We start from the raw sequence: 6,000 nt of genomic DNA on the forward strand, positions 1-6,000 counted from the left end.
TGATTTTGGGGACAAAACTTGTCCTGAGCTCTGCACTGAATTAATTGTCTTCCTCTGTTTCTTAGGAAGGAGAAACTTGAGGGACTTGCAGCCACTGAGATCCACCTGGAGGTGCTCGGAGCCCTTGGTCCTGAAGAGTTTGTCTGGGTCTCAGGTTTCTCACATTGCAAATTATGGGATTTCAGCACTTTCCTTTGTTGTGAGCCCGGGGGACAACACTCAGCGCCAGCAACGCTGACGACAGGTAGGATGGAAATGATGAACAAATAGAAATCTTCTTAATGGTCCATTTCAGACTTGTTAACATTTTCGTATCACATTAACGATGCGCCCTTAAAACCATGTTTGTGTTACTCTTTGCCATAATTAAATTATTACCCTTAAAGAATTAAAGAAAAGCCCGTGTCAGCAGATGAAGCCGCCATGGGGAGGAGGGTTTGGAAGGTCCCCGGCTCGCCCCCTGTGTCCACGCACACCGGGCATGGATGGAAACGGTGACTCCAAGAAGGTGCCCCCGCCTTGTTCCAGCAGGTTCATTATCCTAATTGACTTAGAGCGCTCGGTTCTAAATGAGCCTGCTTGGAAATGTGATTGGCACCTGTAATTTTCCACTTTATAATTTAAAAAAATCATAAATAGCAGGGGTATGAGATCAGTGGTGCTCAGGAGTTAGGCCGGGTTTAACGGATGGGATAGAAAAAAGGGATTTTATTTCTTTTGTGATGATGCACCCTTAAAACTGCATCTGTGTTACTCTTTTGCCGTAATTAAATTACTACATATAAGAACTTTTGCTTGATCAAAAAGAGAAAAAGCTCTACCAATTGTAATTATTCCATTTCAGTGTTTTCCATGAGCTCCTGGCCAAGAGCAGGAAAAAAAAGGTATGTATTATATACACAAAACTTGGCTAGAAATGACCTTCTATTGTCTAATATTTTTTCCATGCCCAGCTTGGCTATCGGAGGGAGCCTCGTTGCCAGGTTCCTATAGTGTGGTATTGTCCTATGTGCTAAAACCAGGTTAAAGAGCTGCCCACCGGTTTGACCCGGCCCGGGGAGGAGGAGCCGGCTCTGAGCCGGCACTGCGGGTGCTGCTGCTACCAAACTGGATGTGTTTGGCGCGCTTGGTCTTGCCTTGTTTTCTGTTATTTTCTTTTTCCTTTTTCTTCTTTCCTTTTCTTTTTTCCTTTTTTAATTTTATTTTTTCCTTTTTAAAATTTTTCTCTATTGTTTCCATTTTTCCTTTATTTTTCCTCTTTTTATTTTTTCCTTTTTCATTTTTCCTCTTGCTTTTCCTTTTTAAATATTTTCTCTGTTGTTTCTATTATTTTTATTTCTTTTTTCTTTTTCTTTTTTATTTTACCTTTTTTCATTTAATTTTTTTTATTTTCCCTTTTCCTTTTTTATTTTTCCTTTTTATTTTTCCCTTTTTCATTTTTTCCTTTTTTCTCTTTCATTTTTCTTTTTCCTTTTATTTTTACATTTTTTTTTCTTTTTCCTTTTTCCTTTTATTTTATTTTTACTTTTTTTTTCTTTTGCTCTTTTTCCCCTTTGCAGTTTTCCCTTTTTATCCTTTAACAAAATGTATGTTTTGTGTTGTCCCCGTGCAGCCCCGCACGCCAAGGTCTCCGCCAGCCCCTGCAGCTCGTCCAGCCAGGGACATTGGTATCGGTTCCTGGGGCAGCGGGAGCTCCCGGGTTGGTGCTGGGAGCTCCCGGGTTGGTGCTGGGAGCTCCCGGGTTGGTGCTGGCTGCTCCCAGGTTGGTGCTGGTGCTCCCGGCTCCGCTCGCTGCCGTGTGTCAGGCACAAAACCCCAAAGGCGGCGATTCCAGGCTACAAAACCCAACCCCAAGCCAGTTCCTGGGACTGCGGCTCATCCATGAGGTTCCAGCCATCGCATTAGTGATACTGGAGCAATGATAAAATCACAAGGGCAGTTCTCGCCCCATTAGGAGGGTGATTTCTCTTTGGGTCCCTCATTAAAAACACCACAATAAATATAAAGACCAGGGGCTCAGGCATATTCTTATTTGGGATTCTTTCATTTTAGAAAGGAAGAAGAATGATTTTAAGGTTCGATGCAATTTTGTTGTGGTCGTGCAGTTCCAGGTGGCGTTTCGCTGCACTTGCTCCAGACACATTTATTTATTTTTTCTTTTTTTTTCTATTTAACTTCATTTTCTGTGTTTCTTTTTTTCTGAAGCTCTGCCGTGCGGGGGATGTGTTGTGGTGAGATCTGAAATATTACAGGTGGAAAGACGGCCACTTGAGAGCAATAACGAGGATAAGTCTGTCCTACCTTTTATTTCCTATATGCATTTTGTCCTATATAAAGTTACACAAAAGGTAACGCTTTCAGACATCTTGATCCTGCCAGCTGCTTATAAATGTATTGAATTTTATTATCCAGCAGCACAACCTGAAAACATCTCTAATACAGAGGTGTGAGCGCTAGCTTTTGAACGTAATTTGGAAATCCAGCTACAGAAAAAGAAATAGCAGAGTTTTCAACTATACAAGTTTCTCTCTGCATCCTGTGATACCAAACATCTTTTCAAAACCCATCTCACATGATTTAGGAGCAAAAGTCCCACTAAATGAGACAGGAGCCTAAATGAGTCACATGGGGCAGAAAGTGGTTATATTCCTGATGGGTCCTTTTCCATTTTATGGATTATCCTATTTTTCACACGCTTATTTTTAGGTTGAGTTGCTCTTTGTTAACGTGTTGGTAGTCAAGCGCGTATTTAACTCTGTGCTCTGTAGGTCAAAGCAGCGAGGATGCAGAAGAAAAGCGATGGAGCTCCAGCGGGGAGCGGGAAGGTCGCCCAGCACGACGCACACAGATGGCTCATTATCGCTGGGACCACATGGCACCGTCCAGACTCATCCAACAGTCTGTTTCCATGCCAGAAAACTCATTTTGGGGAGCGCCGAACCTCTGCGGGGTGTTCACACGCTGCTGACCTTGCAGACGCCTCCGAGTAGTCGCAGTTTCAACTCTCGTTTTGCAAGCGAAGAGGTTTATTGGAATGCTGGTGGGAGGGTGGACATCCAACCCAACATTTTGGTGTTTGATGGGTTGCTCAAGCCCAACTTGCCAGGTTTCTACAGGTTTCCAGAGAGCAGGTGGATGGTTTGTAGGTCCCACCCTACCTGGTGTCTCTGCAAGGGGGAGAGGAACCCGAACAGCTCATCTCTGTGGATCAGTCCTTCCCTTTCTCCTGCTCAAAGCAGAAACAAGAAAGATTTAGATTGGAACTAGATCCCCCAAGGAGCACAATGTGAATAAGACCTCCATCCCCTCCCAAATCTTCCAGGCCTGACCTTTTGCAATCTCCATTTCCTGACCAATGACTCCAAATAAAATAGAGCTGCTAGTGGGTATCTGTGCAAAACTTGTCAAAATACACCAACCATGCCTGTCAGCTGCTGGGACAAGACCTCTACAGTAGTTTCCAGAAACCCAGCGCAATTACTTACATTTTAAATTATCTTTAATTGTCGCGTGTGAGCTACAGAAACATTTTTCCCCACGCTGAAGCGAGACCTCGCTATTAAGAGTCACCCCGTAATTGCAGGTTTAATGGGGGAGGCGGCGGGTCAGGCGCGGAGGGGAGCGCGGGCGTAAGTGGAAGTGACACAGCACGGCTGTCCCATCAATTATGTGGGGGCAGTTTGGAGTGTAAACTTTTTAGTGAATCTAATTACCTCGCCAGATGTTTTAATCCAATCTCCTCATCCCTCTTCTGCTATCAAACACTGCACTATTTTGGGGTTGTTTTTTTTGAGTTCCCACTATGAAAAAGTCACTTATAGAATCCAGAATAAACGTGGTGAGGGTTTGGGTTTCTTTTGCAGGAACTGAGCATCCTTTTGGTATCTGAGACATTATTCGGGTTTACGTGTGACTGTGCTGAACCAGAATGAACACACTCAGGGACTGATAAGGGTGTCACGGAGGGTGCAAGACATGAAAAATAGATGAGATGGTGCAAAATGTGCTCAAGAGCTCAATGCCAACTGTTAGCTCGGCAGTGCCGGTTTTAAACAGGCCCTGTCAATAGCGTTAGAGATGCTGCGCCAGATTTCCCAAGCCTGTTTGCAACTTGACCCAATGTTCCTGTTGCCACAAAAAACCTTGAAATGCAGCTAAAAGCAGCATTGCTGAACTGATCTGCTCATATGAACGAAAATACTTGCCTGTGCATCCAGGGGGAGGGAAAAATAGTGAATAGCACACACACATATACATGATATTACCTTGTGGAAGTGCAGGGCAGGAACTCACAGCATTGTGTTTGGTTTGGTTTGGTTTGGTGGGAAATCTGGGTTTGTGCATGTGGCACATGGACCGGGCTTCAGCCTTGACCTGCAGTGCATGGAAACATCTCCACCTTTAACAAATTAAAACCCTAACATGGAAATAGAAAAGAAAAATTATCAGAGGAGTTTTAAACTGTTCTTTGTTAGAACTCCAGTTGAACAATTTGATAAGTTTCTCTTTTATCACATTAATAGTTGCTGTTGTTCCCTTTTCGCCCCGTCCTGTTCCCTGGTGAGAGAACACTGGGCTGGAAACCTGCAGAGCAAACAAGGAAAGAAGCTGTTTGTAAAGCCTTCGACACGTTCGGCGGTGGAGAAGAGCCCAAGTTTCCACGTGACGGCCTGTATGGACAAAAATGACGTGAAACTCATGGAAAATGTGGAATAAGTAATAAAATTATAAATAAAACAAATACAATAAATTGGGAAGGCAGTTTTACTCGTAATGATTTGTGTTCCTAGTAACTCAAGACTCCCTTACCTTTGGAAAATTGCATGTTTTTCCAAGGAGGGAGCTGAGTGCAGGTGACGGGGCTGATGCCGGATCATTGAACGGCTCCATCACCGGGCAGGGGCTGCTGCAGCCTCACACAAACCCTTCCTGACAATGACCTGCATCGTGAGCTCAGGAAACAAACACAGAAATCACTTAATCAAGCAGTGGGTAGTGTTAGTGCAGGAATTTTTGCCAGAAACACATTTGGCTTGTTCTGACAGAGGGATCTGCCTGGCAGAGTTAACCCAGCTGCTTTGCGCTGGGTTTGCCTTTTCCCCTGGGTTTTCTTGGTTACCCCCGTGAGTCTGGTGTGCCAGTGATACCTGTGGGGATTCTGGTGGGATGGGAACTCCGGTTTGCCATTGCCATCAAAGCTGGCAGGTACTCCTGGATCTCACAGTTCTGCTTTCATCAACCGCTCGTGTAGACACCCCGGTTCACAACTGCAGTGTCTCTCATCAACCGCTCGTGTAGACGCTGCGGTTCACAACTGCAGTGTCTCTCATCAACCGCTCGTGTAGACGCTGCGGTTCACAACTGCAGTGTCTTTCACCAACCACTCGTGTAGACGCTCTGGTTCACAACTGCAGTGTCTTTCACCAACCGCTCGTGTAGACGCTCCGGTTCACAACTGCAGTGTCTTTCACCAACCACTCGTGTAGACGCTCTGGTTCACAACTGCAGTGTCTTTCACCAACCGCTCGTGTAGACGCTCCGGTTCACAACTGCAGTGTCTTTCATCAACCGCTCGTGTAGACGCTCCGGTTCACAACTGCAGTGTCTTTCACCAACCACTCGTGTAGACGCTCCGGTTCACAACTGCAGTGTCTTTCACCAACCGCTCGTGTAGACGCTCCGGTTCACAACTGCAGTGTCTCTCATCAACCGCTCGTGTAGACGCTCCGGTTCACAACTGCAGTGTCTTCTCAGCTCAAGAAGGTAACTCTGAAAAGTAAAAAATGAAGTGCTAGCCTGTTTTAACCACTTCTGGTGCTTTATCATTAGATTAACAATAGCTATCAATACAGAATAAGCTTCTAAAATATAAGAAATATGGCTTGTACCCACAACAAGTCAAAGGTCTGTGGGAGCCCAGGGGCCAGGAGGGTTAAGAGCACCTGTAGGAAAAGCCACTGGGACAGAAAGAGTGATGGGGCTGGACTCGGCTGCCTCTGA

At 45.0% G+C, this 6,000-nt stretch overlaps 1 protein-coding gene across 1 annotated transcript in view; it reads left to right on the plus strand.

Moving 5' to 3' along the window:
* LOC136109393 (uncharacterized) overlaps positions 1-4,757 on the plus strand; it is a 163,436-nt gene extending 158,679 nt beyond the window's left edge. Inside the window, exons 16-18 of the mRNA XM_071816696.1 lie at positions 66-244; positions 845-884; positions 2,206-4,757. The gene's annotated coding sequence lies outside the window, so the exon portion shown is untranslated. The remainder of the gene's footprint in view (positions 1-65; positions 245-844; positions 885-2,205) is intronic.
* The last annotated feature ends 1,243 nt before the right edge of the window (positions 4,758-6,000 follow it).

This window comes from Patagioenas fasciata, chromosome 18 (assembly GCF_037038585.1).
Source record: "Patagioenas fasciata isolate bPatFas1 chromosome 18, bPatFas1.hap1, whole genome shotgun sequence".
Classification (NCBI taxonomy): Eukaryota; Metazoa; Chordata; class Aves; order Columbiformes; family Columbidae; genus Patagioenas; species Patagioenas fasciata.